The sequence below is a fragment of the Lactuca sativa genome, chromosome 1, assembly GCF_002870075.4.
Source record: "Lactuca sativa cultivar Salinas chromosome 1, Lsat_Salinas_v11, whole genome shotgun sequence".
NCBI lineage: Eukaryota > Viridiplantae > Streptophyta > Magnoliopsida > Asterales > Asteraceae > Lactuca > Lactuca sativa.
The window spans coordinates 112,469,507-112,476,388 of record NC_056623.2 but is presented as its reverse complement, the minus strand read 5'-3'; positions in this window follow the sequence as shown (position 1 = coordinate 112,476,388).

Genomic DNA, 6,882 nt, shown 5'->3' with positions numbered 1-6,882 from the left:
TCAAAGAGTAATAATGCAAAAATAATAATAATAATAATAATAATAATAATAATAATAATAATAATAATAATAAATAAGAGCATAATCAGTTGATGTATTTAGAATGATCGGTAACGTACATTGATGAACTTGAGAGATAGATTTTATTATTTTTACCGAATGGGTTGCTTTTTTCGATTAGAGAACGTACAAAGTAGAACATATGATCTTCTCGCTTAGGTCCGACCATGGAAGAGAAAATAACCATGAGGTGGCATATGGTTACTATTCCTAAAATGTAAACTCAAGATATTCTAATTCTGATGGCAAGACTCAATTTTAACGTGTTTGAATTTTGTATTACTTATTAGAGGGTGTTTGGTATTGTGTTTTAAATTAGTTTATTGGTTTACTGGATTTTTAAGAATTCTATAAAAATTAAAAAAAGAAAAACCAAAATAACATTTTAGATGGAGAATTCCATATACGCTATAAAAATAAATATCAAAATATCAAAATAACATTTTAAATGGAGAATTTTATTAAGCTCTAAACATCAAAATATCATATGTGCCACATATAATATATACCATAAATTAATAATCGTTTAGAATATCACATTTTGCCAAAAAAAATTTGAAACATTCTTTTAATCATTTGTTTATTATTTAAAAATCTTTTTATTTGTAAAAGAATTATAGACCGACTGATGTACCCATCTCCACTTCTTGCTGTTTATCAAATCCATTCTTTTCAGTATACAGAACTCTCTTCAACGATGTTATGTTAAAAAATGAAGGATCCTTTTCTTAAAAAAAAAAAAAAAAGCCCCTGGTACAATGATCCTCCGAAAGGGTTTGGATAAGATAAATTAAGGTTTCAATTGAATTGGTTAGACGCGTTCATGTGAATATATTGGTGCGACAGTACTTGTACGAATTACCATGTCTCCAAGATATCTCAAGAACAAAACCGCTGAGGGGGGTCCGGTAGGTAGGGTGGGCAGCCATACATGACCTAATTTTTTTATTAAATATATTTTTTTAAATAACAACTTATAATAATGATAAGTGTTATTTTTTTTTGTTCGTCCTAAACCTTTGAGGATATTTAATTCCTCAGCACCGACCCTCCAACCAATTGTCGTGGATCTTGCTAGCTTTTTATCTTTGATAATAATAACATCCTTCACTTTAAAAAATAAAAAGTTAAATCATGTATGGTTGTTTTAAGCGACGTGGAAATATGACCAAGGAAAAGTATGCAAACCACAAGGAAGACATTTTTGTTCCCTGTTAGAAAAAGTTAAATGATGTGTACTTGTTTTAACTAAATGCTAATCTTCAATTCTTTTTTATTTTCTATATTGTTCCACATAAACAAATGAGAAATCATATTTTCTTCACAACGATCAATCATTCTAAACGAATTTTTTTTTTTTTTTTTTTTTTTTTTTATGGAGAGATGTTCAATAAAGTATATGTATTTTATGTTACTAGGTATTTTGTTTATTTGTTACTAAGCTTATAAATATAAGATGGTCAACTCATAAAAATAATAATTTAAAATGATTATATAATGTTTATTTATTTACTTTGAGTAAATATGATATTGTTGATGTTTATTTAAGGTATATATGATATTTAGATTTTAGATATGATAAATATAATATTTTATTGTTTATTTAAGGTATTAGTTTCTAAATCGTGGAAACTATAGTTATAAAATTAATTAAATTTTAATAGTAATTATCAATCAATTATTTTAAATAACCTATTGTAAATAGCTTATTATATTTTTTAATTATATAAAATTATAATCGGTAATTTAAATAAATACGTGAAATTATATCAAATATATCTTTTGGATACTTGTTCTACATACCTAGTGAGAACTTCGTCTTTATAGCTTGAAGGAGAGTCTTTCATGAGAGATAACTCATATTCAAAGAGGACTAGTGGGAGTGCAATTGACCTTCAAGAGATTCAGAATTCAACCAATGAAGGAACCTTAGAAGACACTATCTCTCAACCAGATGATGAGACTCCTTTTGAGCTCATTGACAATTCTTTACCTCTTCATCAATATAATAGGGTTAGCATGCGACATTTGTTTTATGGTTTCCATATAATGTCGGATGTTGACAAACTTATCAATGATGGCACACTTGTAAATTTGGATGAGCCAAGTAACTACAAGGATCTAATGATGAGCCTTGAGGCTGCTAAATGGAAAGAGGCAATAGACAGCGAGATCAAGTCCATGTATGATAATCAAGTTTGGAATTTGGTTGATCATGTACCAGGTCAAAAGATAGTTGGGTGCAAATGGATCTTCAAAAAGAAGACAGACATGAACGGAAAGGTAAACACTTTCAAGGCACGACTGGTCGCGAAGGGCTTTATTCAAACCTAATGGATTTACTATGATGAGACCATCTCATAGGTGACTAAGATAAGTCTATCAGGCAAATGCTTGCCATAACTGCCTTTCATGGTTATGTAGTTATAATAATTGGTTTCGAAACGTTTCATTATTCATGGTCGTAGCCCGATTATTGGTTATCATAAGGCTTAGGGCCTTAGGGAAGAAGGGAATTGGCCCTTCTTAGATCAGGGAGTTATATACTAAGTGATCCGATTGTCCGATTGTATTTTGGAGCCCATGAGTATAATCGTAATTTGGTAGTTTGGGCCTTTATTAATTTTGGGTTTTTGTTCAGGATGTTTTAAACCGAAGTTGAGTTGATAGAAGTGTAGGGCTTTTCGTCACCTTTCCGTGGATATAATATTCGTCAAAAACAAATTTACAACGAAGGAGTTATCGCGAAGTACGTTGGCCAATGTGGCTTGCCATATCACGACTTCTCTTTGAGTATGCCAAGCGTGCTAAGGGGTATGCAGGATGTACTCCCTTCAACAAGAAACCCTACTTTTGGGTTTTACACTATATAAGCATCATTATATCTTTCCTCTGGACATTTTGGAGTAACCTCCGTCCCCTTTAGCCTAATATTGAAACCCTAGAGTGCTTTGAGTGATTTTTAGAGCTTAGAAGAGTGTTTGTGGTTGTTCGTGTAAAAGAAGTTGGATGCTGAAGACTTATTCATTGGAGAGGAGCTTAGAGATATGGATTTAGGACCTTCATTTCATGACTTTTGAGGTATAAAGTGTTGGATTAGTGTCTAAGGTTATAACTATATTAGGCAAGTATTTGACCCGGTTGTGCATGGTCCTTTTGGGTTGCCTTCACTATAGCAACTTGATAGGATGATTTATTAAGAGAGAGTAAATATTATTAGTATATTATGAGAATAATATAAAGAATAATATATTGTTATTTGATTAATATAAGTCATAGAATTAATTGGAATTAATTTGGTGACTTAAAGAGATTAATTAAATAACAGGGTATAAACTGTCAATTGTTTGATAGTTAAACTTGAGACTATAAATCCATATAGATATGGATTGGACGGATTCTAGAGGCTAAAGGATAGCTCAAATCGTCCATTACTTATCTAAAGAATGGATTTGGATAGCCTTAAGAGAAGATTATCCAATTAGGGTTTAAACTGTAACCCTTAAGGAGTCTACAAGTATAAATAGACCCTATAGATGAGGGAATTCGATACTTCACCTAAAGTAGAGAAGCTCTGGCCGAATTCCTCCCCTCTCCTCTCTCCCAAATCATCCTCCTTGCTATTTGGTGTTTGTAAGCCATTAGAGGAGTGACATTTGTGACTCTAGAAGCTCCAAGACAACAAGATCAACAAGGAATTCAAAGGTATGATTCTAGATTTGTTTCAATGTTGTTATTTAACCTAAATAGTCATTAGAAGTCTTGGATTCAAAGTATGTTTAATTAGAAAGCCTAGATCCAAGCATTAGGGTTTTGCATGCGCATATAGGAAAGTTCTTATGGCTAAAACCCATCAGTGGTATCAGAGCCTAGCTTGTTTTTCATTAAATTGTTGCTTAATTGTCTGAAACTAAACTGCAAAATTCGATTTTTTGGTTTCTGAGTCATGGACTCGGCGAGTTCCAAAGTGGACTCGGCGAGTCCCTTTGTGCACTCGGCGAGTCCAAGCGTCAGGAATGGCCAGATTCGGGATTTCTTCATAATTATCTTATGGAAACTTTCCTTAATCACATTAGATCAACCCTAATCCGATTTTTTGATATATATGACTATAATCTTGATCTAATTAAAGATATCTATCAACTAATAAAATATTTAATTTCCTTATAAGATAATTAATTAATTATTTTGATTATCTTGGTAATTATCTTAAAAGAAATCTTGAATAAATCAAATATAGATAATTAGGAAATTAATTGTTAATTGAAATTATTTGTTATTTGATCCTCCATGTTTTAAATGTTTAAAACTTGTCCTCAAGTTTTGAAATTTATATTTTGTGATTAAAAGTTTTAATTTAGACAACTTAAATTTCAAACCCTAGATTTTAAAATGTTTAAAATACAACCCTATACTAATATAATATTACAAGAATAATATGTATATATGTATAACTAAAATGCTAGTCTTACCGTTAGTAGGCCTCATTCACGAAGCCGATCTATAAGGTGGGTATAAGGTTGCAGCCTATAAAATGGCGCTTAATGCGTGTACACTCACACCCACCGCTTGCTTAATCGGTGGAGGGTCGTTAGCCGAACGGGTAGGATAGGGCAACCTCATCCTCTCATTAAAAGTATAATAAGAAATATAAAGTAACTACATATTTTAAAATTTCCCAATCTTAGTTACTTTTGGAAAAGTGAATTGATGCAATCCCATGAAATTACACTTTGCACCCTTGCTAAGAAGCTAGTGGAGCATGTGTGGTTTACCGGCACACTAATTGGTTCTAAGCAAAGGTGGCAAAGGGTGATTCATTGTTTATCATAGTTCGATGGAGCGTGTGTGGTTTACCGGCACATCGAATAGGTGATCGTTACAATGAAGGCACCATGTGAATTTGCATGGTAATTCACACCCGCTTTGTGATCCTCGGTATCCTAGTCACAAACAAGAGGGGCATATCGAGATTTAAACATGCCATTGAATAGTTTCAATGAATCTCATCCGAACCTAGGAATTCTCAATACATTTAGGACTAATAGTTAAGTTTTTGAAATAGAGAATTAGTGAAGCGTCATTCACTTACCTTCAATTTATTTGCATGTTAGATTACGACATCCCTTTTCTAATATGTGAATGTTGTTGTTGGATCCTAGCCCTAATTTTCTTATTGGGTGATAATTAGGGATTCTTATTCTAATCTATCTTTGTCCTTTCTTCCGCTTGTAGATGTCGAACGCAAACAACGCTGCTGCTAGTTCTTTCACATTGATGAGCCTTTGCCAAAAGGTCACCTTTGATGGAACGAACTTTAGCGAATGGATAAGATACGTTCGCACCATTGCTTGCTATGAGGATAAGGAGTATATCCTTGATGAAAAGCTCGAGAAGATCAACCCTGAAATCGCTACTCCAGCTGAAATCACCGCTTTTGAAACTCATTAGCGAGATGCAACGAAGGTACATTGCATCATGATAGCCACCATGAACTCCGAATTCCAAAATTCCTACGAGGACATGTACCCGTACGAGATGCATCAAGACTTATTGGAGAGATACCACCAGAACGCGAGACAAGAGCTTTATGAGATTTTCACTAACATGATTTCCGCTAAGATGGGTCATGGAGAATCTCTTACCGTGCACTTGCAAAAGATGCAAAGGTATGTCGACCGCCTTCGCAAGTTAAATGTTGACTTTGGGGGAGACTTGGCAATCGACATGGTGCTTCACTCTTTTCCTCCGATGTACAATCAATTTAGGATGACCTACCACATGAACAAAGAGGAGGTCACCCTAAGCAAACTCCAAGGTCTCTTGAGGGTCGTTGAGAGCAACTTCAAAGACAAGTCTGTTGCACCAACTCCCAATCCACCCGCTGCTCCTGTCTTGGCTATTGGTCAAGGAAAGGGAAAGAAGAGGAAGGCTTCGTCTAAGAACTATCGCAAGGTTAAAGCCCGAGATGGTGCCTCTTCTAGTGGGACCAAAGTTGATCCCGCTAAGCCCTGCCCTAACCCGAAGGAGGCAGAGTGCCACCACTGCCACAAGATAGGACATTGGAAGAGAAGCTGACCAGAGTACCTGCAAGCAATCAAGGAAGGAAAGATCAAGCCATCTTTCGCAGGTATATACACAATTAAATCTAACGATTCTAATCATGCTATTTCTTGGGTTCTTGATACCGGTTGCGGTTATCACATTTGTTCTAATGTGCAGGGACTAAGAAGAAGTAGGGATGTGGAGCTTGGAAGAATAAATCTAATCATGGGGAACAGAAGATCGTCGCCTGTGACCAAGATTGGAGTGTATTCTTTAATGCTTAGGAATAGTTTATCTTTAGATTTGAACAATTGTTGTTATTCGCCAGAAATGGCTAGAAACATCATTTCTTTTCATGGTTTGTTTATACAAGGTTTTAGATTTTCTTTTAATAATGAGAATGGTTCTATTTTAGCTTATCTAAATGGTGTCTTTTACTTTGAAGCTATACCATGTAATGGAATTTATGAAACTGTTTTGATTGTTGATAACTTAGGAAATGATGTTTTGAACATAGATTCTTCCACTAGTATGGATAAAGCATCCTTGTGGCATTGTCGCCTTGGACATGTCAACAAGAAACGCATAGCCCAACTCCAAAAGGATGGAGTGTGGAGTCATTCGACCTTAGGGAAGATGACACATGCGAGTCTTGTTTGCTTGGAAAGATGACTAAGTCACCCTTCGCTAGTTCTTGCGAAAGGGGTGAGGGTGTACTGGACTTAATACATACCGATGTATGTGGACCGTTTAGATCAACCACGAAGGATGGAAACC